Here is a 22949-nt window from a genome sequence, read left to right as displayed (position 1 = left end):
TGGGAGTGTATTACAGGCCTGTTCCCATGAGGCACCAGGCACGGTCAACTTCCATTGGCTCCCAGGGACATCTGAGTACCCCACACCGCTGGGCCTTAGAATCGAAATGCTTCACCCAAGAAGTTGTTTTTTAGAGTGTTAGTGAAGTAGGCAAAGGAAGAGGCTTAGCATACATTCAAGTGCAAACTGTTGCCGGTATATGGAATGGCCAGCATGAATGTATAGACCCTAGAATGGGCAAAGGAGACAAGGGTGTGGTCCAAGCATTACCATCAGCAGGTGAAAGGCAGAGACGTAAGTAGGGATAGTTTATGGAATGGAACCTTTGCCTGTAGTGCAGTCAAAGAATGGAAGCCAATATATTGATTGAAATAATGGAGAAGCACTTGGAAGCTGCATAAACCAATCTGTAATGTGGCTGATGCAGTCATGCAGCCCTCTTTCATAGACACGTTTAGGAAGCAACAGCATTAAATATATGTAAACAAGCTGTCTCAGCACTAAAATTTTGTTACAAACTAATTAAATTCTGTTATCAACTTTAACTGGCAGCTGTGGCTCACAGCCCTTCCATTCCTATTGTTTCATGAGGATAAAAACATGCCTCATACGATTTCCTTTTGAAGATTGATGGAAATCTCTTCCCTGTTCCTCTCACCCTCTAATGAGGACGAAAGACACCTTCGATATCCTAGATATCAGGGAGGCCACTCATATTTACATTCATCAATCTTGAGAGTTTTGGATTGCTGAAAGTTTGTTCATTTGCTTTGCAGGCCAAAGAGCAAGTGGGAGCCCCATAAAAATGTTTAATCTAAATGGATCAGTACGTGTATCAATGTCCAAGGTTGGTGTTACCCCTTAGGGGATCAGGGATCACTCCACTCCTCCTGGGGAGCAAGAGGTAATATTTCCTTAGCAAGCTGTTGTTTGGTCTTCTGTGCATGCCTACTTTTACTAGGGTTGGGTAGACAGCCTATAGAGCAGATGTCTGTACCTGCGCTGACGCCACCTTCATTTGAGTCATTCTGTCTTCTGTGAATATACTCCTACTCAGAATTACTGCTTCGACCCATCAAATTATAGACTGAACTTGTCCATTTAGTTTTCCTTACCTTTATTTCTGTAATGGACAACAACGGTCTACAACATCTCTACTTTTTGGTGTGATCTGTGCTGTCATTTGTATAACTTTTATTTTAAGTCACTGTTCTTTCACAGAAATATCGCTTTCATCTGAACACTCATTGATTTGTAGTGCAGTGTTTGCTTTCTAGATGACGGTTTTTCATTACCAGTCATTCTCAATTGTCTTCATATCATGCCACCATCCTGGCTGACACTATGGGGACTGAACCAAAGAACTCCAGAGCAAAAAGCACAAGCGGCTGCAGTGTGAACTAAAGCTCCAAGCTGTCTAGCTGGGTTTAGTAACAACGTCTACCCTCTGCAGATCAGACTGGTAACACATTCGCCGCGGGGTTACCCAACAATAACTGGTCATGTGATGAGCTTTTTTCGCTACAATCCCATCAGCAGGAGTGCAGAAACAAAATGCAGCATCTAAAGCAAGTATTCTTGACAAATACAATGGGCCAAGGTTTCTTTTACACCAGTGTAAATCTGGGGTGACTATTGACTGAAGCCAGAATAAATGAGATTGGAGTTTGTGTTGCTGCTCTTCAGATCTGCTGCATCCAAATAAATGCTGAGTTTAAAATCTAGTCCTGGCCGGTGTTAGACCGTAAGAGAGCATCTCTCCCCTGAGTAATAGGTGTATGAATTAAAAAACAAACCTCACAGGAGCATGTCTGGGTGATTAGAAGACATTGAATGAGGGGAGAGGGATAGCTCAGTGGCTTGAGCATTGGCCTGCTAAACCCAGGGTTATGAGTTCAATCCTTGAGGGGGCCACTTAGGGAATTGGGGTAAAGATCTGTCTGGGGATTGGCCCTGCTTCAAGCAGGGGGTTGGACTAGATGACCTCCTGAGGTCCCTTCCAACTCTAATGCTTGGATCAAGCAGGTCCTGCCTTTGACATATTATTTACTGTACATCAGGAAAATAAAATCATGTGCAGTTTTTAAAGCTCCCATTTGCTCCAGCAGAGATGAGAAGGTCCCAGCTCATTATCAGTCGAATGACTGCTGCTCCCTGGATAGCTCTTAACTGGCTCCATTCCCCTTTGCAGACTGCTCAAACCCAGCCACTTGTCAGCCATTGTGGGAGCATACCTCTGTTGATGGCTTGTGCTTCCACAGCCATTATATTCCCTTTCTGCTGGAGATTTGCTTATGCAGGACTCAGATGCAATGAAATTAAATGTCCCTGCATTGATGAGTGACTGGATTGTTGTTGTTTTTGTGGAATAAACGTGTGGGAGTAGTGTGCATTAAACATGGCTGAGAGGGTTACTTTCTCTGGGGAGGATGCTGGCCAATAATTCCAAAGAATTCCACTCTCCCTCCCCCTTTGCCTTCTCTGCAAAAACAAAAGCAAGGGGGGCGAGGGGGAATAAAAACACAGGGATGCTTAAATTCCCAGCTAACTGTTATGCTCACTGTGCTGATTCAGACACTGAGCTTCCTCATGCAGCGGGAAGCAGCGTGAAGCCAGGTTGTGAAGCCACGCTTTTAATCTTCCTTTCTTCTGCTTCCAGTGCCTGCTGTGCTGGGAGCAGAAAAAGCTGCAATAGAAAATGCTAATCAGCCTAGCGGCACTGAGCTCCAATCTGCTCTCAGCCCCTCCCCTTCCCTTCCCTTCCCTCCTCCTCCCTGCCCTACACAGCTTTCCCTTCCCCTGCCTCAGGGTATGGCTACACTTGCACTTGGCAGGGCTTTGAAGTTTCGAGTGTGGTCGCAGCGCCAGAGCTCTCCCAGTGCTGCACGTAAACCACATCCCTTACGGGTGTAGCTTGAAGCGCTGGGAGCCGCGCTCCCAGTGCTGAAGCACTGTTTACACTGAGGCTTTACAGCGCTATATCTTGCAGCGCTCAGGGGGGTGTTTTTTTCATACCCCTGAGCGCGAAAGTTGCAGCGCTGTAAAGCGCCAGTGTAGCCATGACCTCATACATAGAGCTGTGCAAAGCCAGCCTTTCTGTAGCCTGTAATGGCAGTATATGTCCCTGGTTGTGTGTGCATTTGTATGCACCCATGTGAGCTGCTCTGGCTGCTCTGTAGCTTTGTTTACTCTCAGATTCCCACTGGTGTTACTACAAGTCCTGCTGATCCAGTGATAGCACCAGTAGGAGCCCTAGGCTAATGGAGAGCAGGTTTAATTAACACTGTGGTAAAAACACCAGAAGCCAACGTAACCTTGTCTGCGCACCCAGCTTCCACTGGTGCTAAGACCAAGAATTGCACCGGTGGGAGTATTTTGTAAAATGCCATATTGCCAACATGGAGTAACATTTTCAAAAGTACCCAAATGAACGAGGAGCCTATGTGTCACTGAAAGTCAAGAGGAGTTTGGCTCCAAAATGCCTAAGTTTCTTTTGAAAAAATGGGGCTTGGCCTCCTCAGTCACTTAGGCACTTTTGAAAAATTTCCCTGCTGCCTATCCCCAGCATCCAGACATCCAATTCCCAATGGGAGCCAAACCCCAAATAAATCCATTTTACTCTGTATAAATCTTATACAGGGTAAACTCATAAATTTTCCACCCTCTATAACACCGATAGAGAGAGATGCACAGCTGTTTGCTCCCCCAGGTATTAATCACTTACTCTGGGTTAATTAATAAACAAAAGTGATTTTATTAAGTATAAAAAGTAGGATTTAAGTGGTTTCAAATAATAACAAACAGAACAAAGTAAGTTACCAAGCAAAGTAAAGCAAAACCACACAAGTCTAAGCCTAATACATTAAGAAACTGTTTACAGGTAAAATCTCACCCTCAGAGATGTTCCAAAAATCTTCTTTCACAGATTAGACTCTTTCCTAGTCTGGGCCCAATCCTTTCCCCAGTACAGTCCTTGATAGTTTCAGCAGGCATCTTAGGTGTAAAGCAGGCGTATTCTCATGACTGGGACCCCTTTATCCAGCTCCACCCCCTTTTATAGCTTTGGCACAAGGTAGGAATCCTTTGTCTCTCTGGGTCCCCACCCCTCCTTCTAAATGGAAAAGCACCAGGTTTAACAGAATGCAATGCCATCCACAGCCTCAGAAACCACCCTGACATTATCATCAAAGAGGCTGATAAAGGAGGTGCCGTTGTCATCATGAACAGGTCTGACTACCAAAAGGAGGCTGCCAGACAACTCTCCAATACCAAATTCTACAGGCCACTTCCCTCAGATCCCACTGAGGAATACACTAAGAAACTACAGCATCTACTCAGGACACTCCCTACACTAACACCAGAAGAAATCAACATACCCCTAGAGCCCCGACCAGGGTTATTCTATCTACTACCCAAGATCCACAAACCCGGAAACCTGGACGCCCCATCATCTCGGGCATTGGCACTCTCACTGAAGGACTGTCTGGATATATGGACTCTCTACTCAGACCCTATGCCACCAGCACTCCCAGCTATCTCCGTGACACCACTGATTTCCTGAGGAAACTACAATGCATTGGTCACCTCCCAGAAAACACCATCCTAGCCACCATGGATGTAGAGGCTCTCTACACAAACATCCCAGACACAGATGGAATACAAGCTGTCAGCAACACTATCCCTGACGATGCCACAGCACAACTGGCTGCTGAGCTCTGTGCCTTTATACTTACACACAACTATTTCAAATTTGATGACAATATATATCTCCAGATCAGTGGCACTGCTATGGGCACCCGCATGGCCCCACAATATGCCAATATCTTTATGGACGACCTGGAACAACGCTTCCTCAGCTCTCGTCCACTCACACCCCTTCTCTACCTACGCTACATTGATGACATCATCATCATCTGGACCCATGGGAAGGAGACTCTGGAAACATTCCACCACGATTTCAACAGCTTCCACCCCACCATCAACCTCAGCCTGGACCAATCTACATGGGAGGTCCACTTTCTTGACACCACGGTGCAAATAAGTGATGGTCACATTAACACCACCCTATATAGAAAACCTACCGACCGCTATGCCTACCTTCATGCCTCCAGCTTCCATCCCGGACACATCACAGGATCCATTGTCTACAGCCAAGCACTGAGGTACAACCGCATCTGCTCTAACCCCTCAGACAGAGACCTACACCTACAAAATCTCCACCAAGCATTCTCAAAACTACAATACCCGCACGAGGAAATAAGGAAACAGATCAACAGAGCCAGACGTGTACCCAGAAGCCTCCTACTGCAAGACAAACCCAAGAAAGAAACCAACAGGACTCCACTGGCCATCACATACAGCCCCCAGCTAAAACCCCTCCAACGCATCATCAAGGATCTACAACCCATCCTGGACAATGATCCCACTCTTTCACAGGCCTTGGGTGGCAGGCCAGTCCTTGCCCACAGACAACCTGCCAACCTGAAACATATTCTCACCAGTAACTGCACACCGCACCATAATAACTCTAGCTCAGGAACCAATCCATGCAACAAACCTCGATGCCAACTCTGCCCACATATCTACACCAGCGACACCATCACAGGACCTAACCAGATCAGCCACACCATCACTGGTTCATTCACCTGCACATCCACCAATGTAATATACACCATCATATGCCAGCAATGCCCCTCTGCTATGTACATCGGCCAAACTGGACAGTCTCTACGGAAAAGGATAAATGGACACAAATCAGACATTATGAATGACAATATACAAAACCTGTAGGAGAGCACTTCAACCTCCCTGGCCACACTATTGCAGACCTTAAGGTGGCCATCCTGCAGCAAAAAAACTTCAGGACCAGACTTCAAAGAGAAACTGCTGAGCTTCAGTTCATCTGCAAATTTGACACCATCAGCTCAGGACTGAACAAAGACTGTGAATGGCTTGCCAACTACAGAACCAGTTTCTCCTCTCTTGGTTTTCACACCTCAACTGCTAGAACAGGGCCTCATCCTCCCTGATTGAACTGACCTCGTTATCTCTAGCTTGCTTACTAGCATATATATACCTGCCCCTGGAAATTTCCACCACATGCATCTGAAGAAGTGGGTATTCACCCACGAAAGCTCATGCTCCAAAACATCTGTTAGTCTATAAGGTGCCACAGGATTCTTTGCTGCTTTTACAGGTTTAACATGGATTCCAGTATCATGTGACGTAGCCACATGTCACTGTAAGACCTCGTTCTTCATTACCCACTTCACTTACGCAGGAAGGCTTGCAGGTAAATAAATCCATTCACAACCAATTGTCCTAGTCAATGGGAGCCATCAAGATTCTAAGCCACCATTAATGACCCACATTTTGCATAATTACAATAGTACCTCAGAGTTATGCTTCATATTCCTAGTTTCAGATATGAGAATGATACATTCATACAAATAGGATGACCACAGTCATAGATTATAAGCTTTGTAATGATACCTTTTGAATAAAGCATATTCCAGTTACTTTATGTTCACACTCATACGCATATTTCCATAAAACATCATGGAGTGCAAGGTCACAATAGGCACTTACAGTGTTTTCTAAACTCAATACTATTTGATTTGTCTATGGCTGTCTGCTTTACAGAACTGTGATAGAGACTTGGACTAGAGCTTCCAAAATGAGCACAGTTCAGAGTCATGTTTGAGGTGGATAAGCAAGGTGAAAGAGAATAGGAAAGACAAGTTAGTCACGGTATCCCTGGATGGGGCAGAAGAGACAGTCGCCGTCCCAGGAACCCCCATGCCCTGAGGATGACCTGACAAGGAGACTCTTTCCTATGAGAGAAGGCAGGGCCTTTAGACATGATAAAAAAGGATCAGTTAGCTATCAAATTCAATTTCTTTATGGCATATCTCTGATCATACCCTGGTTTTACACTAGTGAAACTCCACTGACTTCATTGTTGTTACTCCTGATTTACACTGGTGCAAGTGAGCTTGATCAGCACAAAGGGCCACTTGATTTAGTCCCTGGAAATAGGTCATAAGTGGTTTATTGTTCTTGTGCTGGCTCTCAGCACAGGGCTGAATTTCACTCTTATAGCTGGTCCACACTAGGGGGGGAAATCGATCTTAGATACGCAACTTCAGCTACGTGAATAACGTAGCTGAAGTCGAATATCTAAGATCGGATTACTCACCCGTCCAGACGGCGCGGGATTGATGTTCGTGGCTCTCTGTGTCGATTCCGGAACTCCGTTGGGGTTGATGGAGTTCCGGAATCGATATAAGCTCGCTCGGGGATCGATATATCGAGTCTAGATTAGACGCGATATATCGATCCCCGAGCAATCGATTTTAACCCGCCGATATGGCGGGTAGTCTGGACATGGCCTTAGTGTTTTAACTCTGTCTGTATCTGTTGGGCCTTTGTTAGAGCTCTGACGGTTGTATATTAGCATTATAAATGGCATTATACTGGTTGGTGAAAAACGAATCAGGCCAAATATGTCCCTTCTGTATTCCTGGCTGTTTGATACGACAGGTGGCTACAACTGAGTTGCTTTCTGCTGTTGTTTTCCTCCCTCCCAAAGCTAGGCAGAGTTTCTCTCCCTCCTGTTATAGTGAGAACAGTGGTAGTTAGATCTCTCAGGTGGCTACTGCCGGCAACTCTGTCTGTACATGGATTGTTCTTGCACACTTCCCCAGAAGTGAATCCATTCTGGCCATCCATCATCACCACAGGCAATCTAATTACAGCCCTGTCTGAAAAAAAGAGGCTCATTTATAATAAAGACTGCATTATGGAAGTGTAAAATGTAGTTCAAGGTATTACATTTTTTTTAAAAAAGGAAATTAATTAATTGTCTTGTGCATAGAAAAAACTCCTGAGGTTGCCACGGCTGCACCTCTCAATGCATTCCCTCCCCCCGAAGTGCCTGCTGTGCGAGAGTGAAATGCTAAAATTATTACGGCATGGAAACAGTCTCAAAGGCTGTTTGTTTTCAACAACAGAGGAATAGCTCAGAATGCAGCCTGTCCCTCTGCCCTGTGGGCCTGTTCCTAACCGCATACAGCATGCTATAAAAAAGCATTCAGAATGCACCGGCCAGAAAGCGGAATTAAACATGAGGAAAAGAACACATGTACAGCACACCCCCAGCTTTAAGGGAGCCAACCTGTCATAAGAATGCACCTCTCTGGGAGCACAAAAGTTTATACTGGAATAATAGGGCAAATCTCTTAAGGACATAAGAATGGCCATACTGGATCAGACCAAAGATCCATCTAGCCCAGTATCCTGTCCTCTGACAGTGGCCAATGCCATGTGCCCCAGAGGGAATGAACAGAACAGATAATCATCAAGTGATCCATCCCCTGTTGCCCATTCCCAGCTTCTGGCAAACAGAGGCTAGGGACGCCATCTCTGCCCATCCTGGCTAATAGCCATTGAGGGACCTATCCTCCACGAGTTTGTCTAATTCATTTTTGAACCCTGTTATAGTCTTGGCCTTCACAACATCCTCTGACAAGGAGTTCCACAGGTTGATGCTTATTGGCATATGCCCAACAAAACGACAAGGGATTGGGGCCAGATCCTTGGCTGATGGAAACTGACAAAGCTCCACTGAAATCAGCTGATTTTCACTAGCTGAAAAACTGGCCCATTGTATCCAGCCTGATTCTTCCACAGTTCCTCTTACTGATGCCCGCTGACTTGAGCGAGCAGGCCTGTTTATGGGGCTATTCAGATATGAATGAGAGTTGCCCAACTGGAGGTGTTATCGCTATTCAAAATGAATCAACACTAGAACCATTTATCCAAATTGAACCAACAGCTACAGAGAGGTGATCTTAACACATGACTCTGTTGATGTGTTCAGGGGGGTGCTGAGTAGTCATTTATCTCCCTTTTGTCATCCTCTTTGGTACAGGGAGGTCAGGCACTGGAAAGGAACTAAGGCTTCAGTCTTCCAAAGAGGCCTGCATGGGTGAGCCTTTGCACCCACAGAGAGTCCAACTGAAGTGCAGATGAATCCATTTGTAGGACTGGGGCCTAAATTTTGATGTGACAAAAATGGGAGTAATAAACAACTGAAAGACTGGGAATGGGAGAGGTAGAAGGACCGTAGCGATAAGATCACATGCCAGCTAATGCATGTATATGTCTCAATACCACTATGTCTCAATACCACCAATACCACTATTTTTGTTTGACTTTGACTTTTATTACAGGCTCTTGAGTGTAACTTTGCAATGTTCGCCATGGCTTTTTGCATGCTTTTACGCACATTTTTGAAACAGGTGTTGGGTTTTGTGAATGGTCCTATATGTATTCTTGCAGTGTTGATGCTGGTTTACTGTGTTGCTCTTGTATGAATTTTGCAATGTTAATACTGAGAGTTGCACGTTTATTTCTATGTGTTTTGATTCCCTTGGCAGTCTTTAATGCAGGGCAAGATTCATTTCAAAGGGAAAAGGAAATGATTATTTCAATAAGAGAGCCCCGCATGAGCAGGAGAAATTGGAAAATGTAAATTTGGAAACTGTAAATCATACCAATTGGAGAACAGATCCTCTGCTGGTATAGATTCATGCATGGAGCTGATTTACACCCAGCTCTGGCCCCATATTCCTGTTGGCCGCAATTTCAAAGCCGACATTAGAATAACTCCTGGTTTTGTGTTTTACAAAAGTAAAAGCTGACAGTGAGGTTCTGCAAATTCAAATACCCTTTTGATTTATAATTCACAATCCTGCCATTCAGGTTACATCAGTACTTGAAAGGATGCACCCTTTTGGTTTCATTCTGATCTCCTGTATTCTGGTGTGAACCTAGAGTAACTCCAGTTAAATCAAGATAGTTGGACTGCTGTAAAAAACGGTTTAAGCAAGTGGAGAATTAGGGCTTGTGTACATGGCGAGTCAGTGCACAGCAAGCCAGAGTGTGAATCCACAGTGCACTAGCATGCTGCATACCGTGTGGGACCTACTACTGTGCACTAAAAGTTGTGTCGTGTGCTGTGACTGACTCCCCTTTCAAACAGCAGTAGATCAAAGCACATCAAGGAACTTTTCATGTGCTGCAGTAGAGTCAAAACAACCAGTTAGCGTGCAGCAAGCTAGCGTGCTGCAGAGTCCCACCATGGCTTGCTGTGCACTACAACCCCTCAGGCCATTTGTTTCTTAGGATAAGAAAATTATCCTTGACAGAACTTGATTCCCCTTGCTTCTTCCCCTAAAATTAAATCTGAGAGTTTTGACAGTTGGACCGTTTTTATTGGATTGATTTGGTATTTTTGAGTGAAAACATGCAACCAAACAAAAATAACTGTTTTGTTCATGCTCATATAATAGAAAATGGAATAATTTAAAACGATGAAATGGTGCTGTAATGTGTAATATAGCCCATAGCTGTTTGCCATGCCAAATGAATGAGCACACCAGCAAAAAGAAAAATGCTGTGCAAAAAATGTACAAACCTGAGTTGACATTTATATATATCAAATGGCTCCAAAAGTGCTTCTGATTTACAAAGTAGACTGATCAAATTCTGCACTAGTTTACTCCCTATGTGTAATTTTGTGGGATGTACATTAGTGTAGAATTTGGCACTGTGTATGTGTGTGCGTAGACATAGCCAGAGAGAGCTGACTTTGTCAACTTAGATTTAAAGTTATGCAAATACATTTCCTACCAACAAAATCATGGCATATCAGGGAAACTTCCAGTTAAAGCAATACTGACATTCAGGCTTTTCTTGATTCCCAAGCCTTCTCAGCCTAATAGATCCTCATCTTGTCACACACCAACCAACCCAAGAATCAGCCCGCACGTGGGGCCTGTCAGTGTCACCAGCCCTTGCGATTTCATCACAAGGCTCATGGTACTGGTTATTTTTCTTAAAGCCCAGCTCCTGGATTCATGGGATTACGTGCTAGTCTCAACATTTATTAAAAATGGTTGCTGAAAAAAAGCTTGAAAAAGTGTCCTGAGTGCACCCTGAAGGCTCAAAAACCAGAAGATAAAGTCCCTGAAATATATTAGTTTTTACAAAATCTCAGGGTTTTTAAGTGAATTCCATTATTTTGGAGGCTCTGGCTCATGATTTTTGATCACAGGGGATTGGCAATACTAAGCTGCAGCCTGGGACATTGGCCTGGTGGCTGGTGCACCAGGTGCCAGGATCGGCTAGGCTCTGCAGAAGTGCCTGCTGCAGGGCAGCCCCTTTGTTTCACAGCGCAGGCTCTGGACATGTGAGCCATAGTAGGACGGTTGGGGATGGAGAAGGCAGGGAAGTGCTGAGCTGCTCCTGAGCCTTTTCACCTGGGCCACCTGCAGCCTCCCCTTTCTGGGCTTCACCTCTCGCCAGCTCCAGCACTTTTCTTCTCTGCTGTGAAGCTCATAGTGGAGACACATTCTCTGTTGGCTTCCCTGGCAAAGCTCAAACCAGTCATGGTGAATTACCACCTTTAGGGGGATTTTTGTTTCAGACTATGTAAAAACAACCCCTGTGTTGACATTGTTCTGAAGATCAACAAAGGTGTTAAGTGTAGGAACCTTCCCACTTCCAGGGCTGCCAGGAAGCATGAGCCTGATCATTGCAACTCAGAGGGATTTTCAATTGTTTGAAAAACAAAAACAGTTGAGGAATTTGGTGAAAGGTTTTGGAATAGTTCAGCTTTGGCAGGCCCTCATTTGCATATATGAATTTCCAGGAAATTAAACTCTGCTTTAAAATTGGGAGCCAAGGCAACCTTAACTATGGGGTCCTGAGTGCACCTGTATAATGTATATGAATCATTTAATCCATCACTGGGCTGACATGTGCCAAATGTTTAAAAGCACACTGCAATGCTACACATTTTTGGACAGGAAGTGAAAGAATACCGTGTTCCACGGCTGGAAGGATCAAGGAAAACCGAATGCATTTACTTAAAATGGAATTTGGCTGGGGCACCCTAGAGCCTTATGAAAACTGCCAGGAGTCTTCAATCACCAGAAATAGCCAAAGCCCTGCTAATCCCTCTATCCATCTTATCTTCTTTCTTCTGTGAAGCACCTATGCATATTTTGGATACTGTTTAAAATTGTTAGTAATAACAATAACACCAATGAAAGAAATCTAAAAGGGATCAGGAATTGACCACTTTTAGGAAATCAGTTATGAATAACGTTAGGCTCCTGCTTCTAATGCACCACATCCTTGGACTCTGAGCTACAATTAGAGAAAGAACAAAAGAAATGGCAGCAATTAAGATATTTCTTACAAATGATTTTTGGCCTCTGATCCCTGTGTCCAAGCCAACCTAGCAAAGAAATGGAGTGGGATTTACTGCAGATGTAAAACTGAGAGGCACAGATGAGCAGCAGTTTTCTTTGCTATCAGAATCCCCCTCAAGTTTCTTTCTCCTCTCATCCCCATCCCAACCACCCTTTTGGATGGGGCTGCTGCCTGACTGGAAGAGAACCAAAATATTCATTCAGAGCAGCAAAAGTCAGTTAAAAAAAATTCCCCAGCGAGCATCACACTGTTGTTAATCAGACTGCGAGCTGATTAGCAAAATAAAAAAAATTGAGATAAGTGTTTTGCATAATTTGGCAGAATGCTCTGTGTGCGTGTGCATGTGTGTGTGTGCATGCGTGTGCCTATGGGCTCTTTCATCAGCCTAGTGAATTTAATCCATCACTGCTAGAGAAGCACTTTTGCATTCCCGTTATTGATGCAGGTCAGCAGTTGTCTTGCACGGGACTGACAGGATGGAGGGTGGGGGAGAATGGGAGGAAGAATCCTGCTCCCAGAGTGTAGCATTTGGAGCAAGACTTGGAGGCAGGCTTGTTGAAACGCAGGGCACTGTATTTTGCCTCACTGCCTGACTTGGAAATTGCAATAGTATTACATTTTTACAGCAGGAGAGAGGGGAAATGGAGGAGCTGTGGCACCTCAGAGCCTGGGAACGGCTTGCTGTTAGATGTGCCAGATTTTTGGATAGCCAGGGCTATTAAAAAATAAACCCAGCCCCCTCCCCCATGTCGCCTACTTCATTCACTGAATCTAAAAAACAAAACTGTGACATTTCTGCAGGGCAAACAGGCTGCCAATTCCTCTGGTGGTGTAAATCATAGTTGATGGAGTCACGCTGATTTACACCTGGCTCCTTCTCAATGGAGGAAATCCCTGCTGCTCGCGGATCTCCCACATGTACCTATGCACTGCCTAAGGCCATCTCTGCTTTCATTTACTCATGCTGTGTCATCCTGAGTTCGATGTACTAAGACTAGGCAGGGGAAGGATCAGCCAGAGAAGTGGAGCACCAACCCTTGTGTGTCTTTCTCCAGGTATTTTCTTTCTTCACTGCACCCCTTCATGCACTGTCCTCCCGCTGCCTCCTCCTCTCCTCACTGTTTCCAGTGTGAATGGTTTGTTGAGAGCATGAAGTCCAGGTTGGCTGCTCCATTCAAATCCAGACTCATTTTGTTGCTGCCACTGCCAGACAGAGAAAAGGCTATCACCTCACTTTGGCTGGCTCCAAATTAACTTATTGCATTCCCAACAAATGCAGAAGGTCAGGTTCAGCCTCTGTGTAAGTGGGTGCTTCTCCATTGACTTCAGCAGAGTTGGATGCATCGTGAAGGTTGAATTTTACTCATATCTTCCATTCTTTATTTTCTTCAGGAAGAGGAGGGCCTTTGAAACTCCAGTAATGTCCTTACGAGTAGGTCTGTCTGGAGAACGGAATATTCAGTTTGGCTGCAGGTCTGGGAGGAAAAAAACAGTCAGTCCAAAGAGCAAGAGATTGGAAAGCATGGTCATATGAGAAGAAGCTTGATCTAGATTTTAAAGCAAGGGAAATCTGATTGCCATGTAAGGCTCTGCCACTGATTCTGCCATTGAGCTTGAGCAAGTCATTTAACTTCCATTTTGCCTCTCTTTTCTTATTGGTAAAACAGGATTGATAATATGCACAAGGCTGGATTAAAGAATTTTGGGGCCTTGTGCACTATGATAATTGGGGGCCCTCCACTATCCCTGGCCCTGGGGGCTGGGAGGGCAGGTCCTGCCCCCAGAGTGGGAAGCTGTTGGAAAGTGAGCCTGCCTGCAGTGGCTTGTCTTACAAGGCTGGCCCAGTTCCCAACTTCAGCCTGTTGGCTCTTGTCACATCATTCAGGTGACCCCTCACCCTGCCTCCTTCTTGGTCCTGGGTTGATTGTTTGTATTTGTGTGTTTGGTGTTTTCCCCAGTGATCAGGGCCCCCCCCGACATCAGGGTCCTGTTCAACTGCACTGAGTGCACAGTGGTTACTCCTGGCCTGAATATGCACCTGTCCCACAAGGGTATTGGGAGGCCTCATTAATTAATGTCTGTAAAATATCTGGAGATCACTGCAAACCCTGGCATAGCTCCTGCCTTCGCAGCATGTGCCAGGCAGGAGGGGCCCAAGAGTTCATGGGCCCAGCAAGAACCAGGATTCAGGAGAAGGTCCAGGAGCAGTCCCTCCTCTGCACTGACTGGGAGTTCCCACAGCTGAACTGATGCCACAGATGCAGCAAAGCACAGGAAGGTGTCTTCAAAAATTGCCAGCCCATTGCCTGTGCCTGTCCCTTCCCTTAGCTCTCATGGTGACCCGGGACCAGCACATCTACCCAGAACAGCAGCAGAGAGTGGTGACTTCTTTCCAAGGTCTTTGCCAAACACAGAACCACCAATGAATGTAGGACAGGGACTGGGGTAGGGAGAGGCAGGGAGACACAAGTGTAAAGAAGAAAGAGGGAGCATAGTTTGGGCGGCTGAGGGAAAGGAGAATACTTCAAAGCTGTCTGTGTGTGTGTTGATGAGCTCACTTTGATTGGCGTTTAAGGTTCCATCCAAATCTTGTCACACCCTGAACCTTACGTTGTTATATGGGGGATAAAGATTTTTATGCCCAGTGCAAAGTAACATCTTGATAGAAACGATAAAAGTAAAATATTAGTTGCCCTTAAGTGTACTGAAGGACTGGGTCCTCAGTTGATGTAAGTCATCATTTACAATGTAAATCATAATGGTCCCTTCTGACTTTAATATCTATTAAAATTGGCATAACTGCACTGATTTCAGAGGGGCTGCTGCGATTTATGCCAGCTGGGGATTTGGCCCGATGTAGGCACATTCTGTTACATACAAATTAGAATTCTCTCTGGCACAGTGACTCAGCATCCAGATGGGCTCTACTGGCTGAAATGTTCTGAGCCTGCACTGGGTTCTTCTAATTCTCACGAAACCCAGAGAACAACAGGGCCTTTTGTTTTGGCTGTTCTCTTAGTTTTCCTCAGATGTTACATCCTTGCATTTGCTTTGCTTCTATGCTGTGGTTTATGGCACCACTATTGCACGACATGTTGCCACATGGCATGAAACTGAGGGAGTAGCTGTGCTTTAGCCAAGAAAAGCCTTTGGTGGGCTTGGATAAGGTAACTTGTCCTGTCAGATGTGGTTTAAAAAATGCTATCGGAAAATGCCTCTGTGCACCTTGCATTTTTGTGCACAGCACGCTCTGAGGCTGTTAAAGTCTGGATTCTAGGCTCAGAAAGAATGCACAGCAAGCCTGGAATCAGCCGATTAACAGAAACGGAGTCTTACTGCATGAGATGAAGGGATCTTTCTTTCTGGCTGGGGTGCTAGTGGCCACTGCTGAGAAATTAGAAGCAGGGTGAACAAATCAGTTTCATAGTATAGGAAAAAGTTGGAAGAGGTATCCCAGAACAAGGACTTTTGTAGCCCACAAAGAGATTCAAGGTTGCTCAGATTTCTTTTCAGGTAGAACAGCAAATCGCCGTAAAGTCTCCAGAGTTTGATTCAAAGTCATTGGTTTCACACAGCTTTTACTGAGGCCTTTGCTGATAAGCAGAAGCTGTGGAGGCTACACTGACACTTGTCTTATGTCCTGTTTTCTGGTGCTTGGAGCTTTCTGAAAAATTACAGTATTATTCGTTCATGTTTGGCCTCAGCTCAAAAGTAAAATGTGATTTTTGAGCAAAAGTCATTCATCCTATATTTTTGAGTTGCAGCATGGGAGAGAGGGAAAAACAAACATTTTCTGCTGTAAAAAGGTCTCATGCAAGCAATTCAAAATTGTCTGAACTTTCCAGGTCAGGCATTATCAATGGTCTTGTTCGCATCATGTACCATAAGAAAGAAAGAAATAATCAGGTAATATAAAATTAGAAGCCACTGAGCAATTGATTTTTGCACAAGCTCAGTACAAAATTTCCACTAAGTTTAGAGTTAGGATGGTATAACTCACAATAAATAAATATATGTATGAGACTATGAAATAACATACATATATAGGGACAAATTCTGCTCTTGATTAAAACAACTAACTTCACACTGAAAAGTGAGGAAGTTAAGGTTATTGTCCACGTGCTTTTACAACTTCAAAATTTCATGAAACACAAAATTTGGAGGATTCAGGATGTCGAAGTTAGACTCATTACTCACAGTTTGTCAGACCACTCTGTTTTCTTAGCACAGCGCTCTGCTGATAACACCCAGATAATGTGAGCACCATGCAAGACACAAACTATCTTAGTTACACAGATAAAAGGGCGGGAACTTAACAAGATAACAAAGGAAGCAGAATCTGGTTTTACCTGGGCTAGACATGCATAGTTAATTTCCTTACTAACTTCTCCCAATCTCCAGTTAATGTTTCACCATTAACTTAAGTGGACTCATTGTTTATGCCTTAATGTTCCTTTTCCTGACACCTGTATTTCAACATTGATTTCTGCTTAAAGGCACATACAACATTTCTTTAATCCATTCTTATTTTTACAATATAATTCATTCTACTTTCACAAGGATTTTGGAGGGTTGTTTTTTGAAAGGTTCTTGGGGGGGAAGGGAATTGTTTTGTTTGCTTGCACATCAACTGGTAAAATTCACTTCCAATATGAAATGTGTCCTGAGATATTTTTGTGGATGGGCCTTGGCAGCCACCTTTAGTAATTTTGACTTGTGTGTATGGGAAGGTCTACACGGCAGCCAGGAGTGGGATGTACAGCTTGTGAAGACATACCAGTGCTAGCTGTACTCTAACCAGCTTGCTAAGACTGGAAGTGAGGTTTTGGTAGTGTGGGCTTCAGCACTTGCTGCACAAGTGAGTATGTACCCAGCAGGGTACGTACAGTCTGTGCTGAAGACCACACAACAGCATTCTCGCATCTATTTTTAGCAAGCTAGCTGGAGTACAGCTAGCCTGGGTATATCTGCACAAGTTGCCATTCCCACTTCCAGCTCTGATAGATGTGCCTCTAAAAGAGCAGAGTGCTCAGTGCAAAAATATGCAGCTTCCTCCCCTATCTTTCCCTACCTGCTGCTCCTTTTAATAGAGCAGTAAAAAAATATGCTACATAGACCCCACCCCTGAGCTGCTCTGTCCTGTACCAGCATGGTAGCTCAGGGACCCTGTGCTGGTCTGCACCACTCCTCTTTCCCCACATAACAAAGGACACATTTTTGCCCTAAAGTTTCATATACAAATAAGTCTGCTGGTGTGCATTATACGGAATCATCTTGAGAAGAAAGCCAGTCCATTTAGTTTTAGAATGAGCTGTCTTTCACTGATTGCAGATTTTACTGCAGCCACCCAGGCTGGCTAAATGTCAAGTTTCTGTGAGCTAGGAGTGGTTCCCAAAAGTCTTCGTCCCACTCACTTCTGACCTGTGCTGGCTTGCTGCTGCGGGAGCAAAGCTCCAGTTATGGTTCACAAGCCTTTTATGGGAAGCATTTCCACAGTAGCTGTTTACAGTGGACTGGCCTGTGTCTCACTCACTCCTCCTCCTTTGATGCCATCCATACTAGAGCTGATTGAAAAATCTCCAGTAGAATCATTTTCCATCAGAAAATGCTGATTCGATGGATTCAAAACACTCAGCACGAACATGGCCATTGCATTTGTAAGCGCAGGAATGGTCTCATTATTGTGGGGAACTTTCCTGGCTTCTGCACTACCCTGGTGAAATGGGCTAGCAGACAGATCTGAGTCCTCACTCCCACTTCCTTTACCCAGAGGCCTCCCTGCCCTCGAGGACTCCCCTTCCTTGTAACCCCAACAAGGCTGGGCACAGGATTCCTGGGGGGCTCGACCCCAATCTTACTGTGGTCACCTAGGTCAGGGTCTAGGTGTCCCCACTCTAGGGTGCTCTCTCTGCACTGGATGCTTTCCTGACCCACTGATCATTACATACAGTTCAAAGCAAATACAATTTATTAAACAGCAATCAATTAAAAAATAAGGAAAAAATGGGAAAGGCTAAAAGAAAACACATAACCGCGCTCCGTGGCACAGGGACATCACAACCAGCGTCTCTGCAATGTAAAGGCAGTTCACAGTCTGTTCATCACACATCCCAGGCCTCCTGCCCAGGCCCTGGCTGTGCTGCAGAGATGTTGCGGATTGGACACTTGCTCTGGTGGTGGCCACATGCTCAATCCACCCCCACCCCGCTGAGTCCTGACTCCCTCATTAGCCTGCCCGCCCTGTCAATCAGGCTAACCTAGAGCACTGGCCTTTCTTCATTGTTCCTGGGGACTGTCAGTCTCAGGGTCCTGATTTCCCATCGACCCTTCCTATTCCTCTTGGTACTGGGAGCTAGCTACCAAATAAAACCCACTGAGTTTTAGTAAGGGGGCAACAGTCTCCTTACACATCAACTCTTTTGACAGAAACCAGGCAGCCAGGCTTTGCAGCTGGCTTGCCAGCTGACTGGATCCCCAACTCCCCAGCTGCTCACTGGGTAGATGGGCTGGCTGCCTGGCTGCTTATCTCCCCAGGCACAGCATACCAGCTCCCCTGCTGCCTGACTGGTGCACAGGCTGATCATCTCCCCAGCTGCCCATATCCCCAGCTGCCTGGCTGGCAGATGCCAAGACAGGAAATTGTGGAATGTTAATGTCTTGTTCGGTACTGGAACAAAATGAAAATTGTGAGCCCAAAACATCCCATGAAATGAAAATTCTCTTTTCCATCCAGTTCTATTCAATACTTTGCCTCATACAGGGGCTGATATGGGCCTGTGTTTCAGGCTAAAATCTACTGTTTTATTAATTCCTTACTGATACTTCAAAAATTCCTCATTCTGCTTGTAACGTTTGTCATAAAGAGGCTGGTCCTGCAAGATGCCGATGCCCTAACTCAGAAAAGCTATAAGCGCTTACTGTCTATTGCTAACTAGGAATGGATTACTGAATCAGGTGCTGAGAGCATCTACCTAGGTGCTGCGTGTCTCCCGTAGGGATGGGGGTAGGGCATCCTCAGTGCCCAGTCCTTGTATCCCCCCAGCTGTTGTCTCTTGTCTTATACTTAGATTGTAAACTTTCTGGGGGCAGGGACTGTCTTTTTGTTTTGTTTGTACCGTGCCCAGCACAGTGGGGTTTTGTTCCCTGACTGGGACTCCTAGGTGCTACAGTAACACAAATAATATTAATAATAATATTGACTTCAATGGGAGTTGAGGGCACCCAGCTCTAGCCAGTCAGTGCTCCACATCTCACAGGATCAGGCGCACTGCGAAGGTAGGCAGGTGCTATTTGATATCGTTACAGATGCTAGCGTAGAAGAGTTTTAAACAGGAAGCCAATGTGAATTTGTTTCGTCCGTGTGACATTTTACTTCTCCTTGTAATAAGCCACTTCTCCTTTTATCAAGTAGACCCTAGTGAAACCTCCCCCCTGCAAACTTCCGTGTCTTTGTTTTCAGTCAGATAGCTGTGCTACTGCCCCACGTGCAGGGCACATATGCCAAGGTTAGTGTTTAAACATGGATGTCCCAACCCCACATTAGGATATTCAGATCAGCATGGAGGCACCTGGATCAGGCATTTTACAGGCCTCAGTGCTGATTGGAGCATCCAGATGTGGGGTTTAGATGTCCTCTTTAGACACAACTTTTAAAAGCTGGGTCCTGTGGCTCCAAACTTTTCCCTCTGGAAGATGAATGAGTATGGGGATTTGTAAGCCGGTGGGCAGATTCATGGGAGGGAGGCAGTCCAAACGAAGCCCAAATGCTCATGTTCACACACCTAAGGAACCCCTTCACAGCTACTGTAGAGAGACCCACACTAGTTGTCCTTCCCCATGCCTGGTTTTCTCCTTTCTGCTGCCCCTGCCTACAGGGCCGGCTCCAGGCACCAGCTTACCAAACAGGTGCTTGGGGTGGCAACTCCGGAGCCGGGCGGCACTTTAAGGTTTTCAGTGGCAATTCGGTGGAGGGTCCCTCACTTTCACTGATTTGCCGCAGATCGCAACTGCTATCGCGGCTTTTTTTTTTTTTTTTTTTTTTTGGCTACTTGGGGCGGCAAAACCCCTGGAGCTGGCCCTGCCTGCCTATGAGGCAGGAATCCTTATATCTGGCTTCTTGTAGGTTGCATGTTTGCTCCTAGTCATAAGCCCTGTGAGTACAGCTCCCTGGTTTAAGGAGCCCAAGGGCTGTAGCAGGTGCATGTGCCCCAAGACGCTGTATTCGCTGACAGGATTCAAACTCCATTGTTCAGGGGCTTCATAATAAAAGACCTTTTGACACTAGATCGTGGTTCAAATCCAACCCTGGTAGGTCGTGACCAAATGGATTACCCTCTGCCCCCAGTGTTATGGCCTATATTACAAGGAGAAAAGGAAATGGCAGGAAATGTTGTCTAAATCTGTGCAATGTTTGCAGTGGAGTAGGGTTAATATTATTTTCTAGTCTGTTTGGTATTTCACAGAATTACCATAGGCATAGGGAGTTTTTTAAAGAAGCCGTTTCCTTTGTGAGACTGTAGTACACCATACAGCAGATGAATGTTTTGTGTCTGCAGCAGAGAGAGAGAAGTGGAATGAAACCCTGGCTTCCTACTGCCTCATCTGAGCTACTAAGACATAAAGAGTGAAAGATTCTTTTCCAGGTTGGTTGTGCTGTGGAGGTGTCCCTCACTCATCCCCTAGGCAGAGGAAGTGTCCAGCTGCTTGTGTTACAAGCTCCAGTCTAGCAATGACCAGTCCAAACAGTGGCTTCCAAGTCTGTAGCTGCATAAGGCCCCCCAGGACATGGGCTTCCAACACACCACAGAGCAGTTGCACTACTAGTATGTTTCCTACTCATGTTCCAGTTCTTCAGGTTGTGGGGTACCAGCAGCTTCATGCTCACAGAAGGATCTGTGGTGAAATTGCCTTGATCCATCTCCTGGAGGTACAGGATATCTCCCCCTTTATTGCATCCCTGTCTGGGGCAACTTCCAAGTTCATCCCTCCTCTTCTGGAACAAGAAACCTCCATCCAGTCTTCCCTTAACCCCTTCCACACACACCCCTATTCCCTCCAATGGGATTGCACCCTCCACTCATGACAATCATTCATCCACACAGCGAGGGGGAGGTGATGGGGAGAAAGCCACGCACTGAACCTGAGACCTCATAGATCTATTGAATGGCCTTCCAGAGAGCCCTGTGTGATGGGCAGGGGTGTAGGTACGTCACAGGGCTCGTGGACAGTCGCAGAGTCTGGTTTTTTCAGAGCTTTTCTTCAGCCTTGTAACTCTTCTTTTTGTTTTTAACAATCAGTTTTGAAGTGCTGCCCACTGACGGAAGAGATGTCACCTTGCACCACTGCATGCAGGGTGGAAAGAGTTCCTGCTGCTGTCCCCCACCACCTTGCACAGAGGTTATGATTCCACCACTTGATGAGAAACTCAGCAGCATCCACTCCAGACTGCCTCTGAGGGTGCCCCCATGCCACAAAGCTGATTCCAGGAGAAAATAGAGCCGCTGTTATCATGGTATAATTCCCAATTCTGGACCTTAGCGTCCTAAATATGGGTACTAGCATGAATTCCCCTAAGCTTAATTACCAGCTTAGATCTGATAGGTTGCCACCAATCAGGACTTAGAGTAGAGCACTTGATAGACTCTGGTCTCCCCCAAAAACCTTCCCTGGGAGTCCCAAGACTCAAATTCCTTGAGTCTCACAACAAAGGGAAATAAACCATTCCCTTTCCCCCTCCCAGCTCCTTCCCGCCCTGGGAACACTAGGAGATCCCCTGATTCAACTTCTTGAATCACCACACCGAGAGGAGTGTTACCTTCCCCCTCCCTTCTTCTCCCTCACCCAGAGGCCATACAGATTCAAGCTGCATGAATCTAACACAAAGAGAAAAGTTATCCTTCCCTTCTCCCCACCAATTTCCTGGTGAGTACAGACACAATTCCCTTGAACCTTAACTAGGAGAAAAAAATCAAACAGGTCTTAAAAAGCAAAACTTTTAATAAAAAAAGAAAGAAAAAGTAAAAGGTTTATCTCTGCACTTTAGATGGTAAAAAGTTACAGGGTCTTTCAGCTTATAAACAATAGAAAGAAACTTTCTCCAGCAGAAACACAATTTAAGCTACTTCCAGCAAGTACACATATGTAAATGAAAAAAAAAAATTAAAAGACTATGACCACCTTTTCTTACTTACAATTCTGAATAGATAAGAGACTGTAGCAGGGAGATTGGCAGAAACCGGGTTGCACCTCTAGTCTCATCCAGGACCCAGAGAGAACAAAGCCAAACCCAAAACCCACAAACAAAGGCTTCCCTCCCATGAGATTTGAAAGTATCTTGTCTTCTGATTGGTCCTTTGGTCAGGTGTTTGGGGTCCCTGTTTGTTAACCCTTTACAGGTAAGAGAGACATTAACCCTTAACTATCTGTTTATGACAGCAGTGTTTTAAACTCAGAGGTATGAGTAAGAGAAGATCTTCATCCTCTCTTCGGGCCACACAACTGGCCCTTGTCTCCCTCCTCAGTATTTAGGATTGCCTCCTCCCTCCCCCCGGGAGTCATCACCCCTGCCTCAGCTTAAATCTGCCTCTGGACACTGGTTTGTAAAACATGCTACATTTTCAGTGCCCTGTAACTCCTCTCCCCATCTCCGCATTGTGCTGAGGCCATGG

This window comes from Gopherus flavomarginatus, chromosome 1 (genome assembly GCF_025201925.1).
Source record: "Gopherus flavomarginatus isolate rGopFla2 chromosome 1, rGopFla2.mat.asm, whole genome shotgun sequence".
Lineage (NCBI taxonomy): Eukaryota > Metazoa > Chordata > Testudines > Testudinidae > Gopherus > Gopherus flavomarginatus.
The sequence above is the reverse complement of the archived record's forward strand: the minus strand, read 5'-3'. Positions refer to the sequence as shown.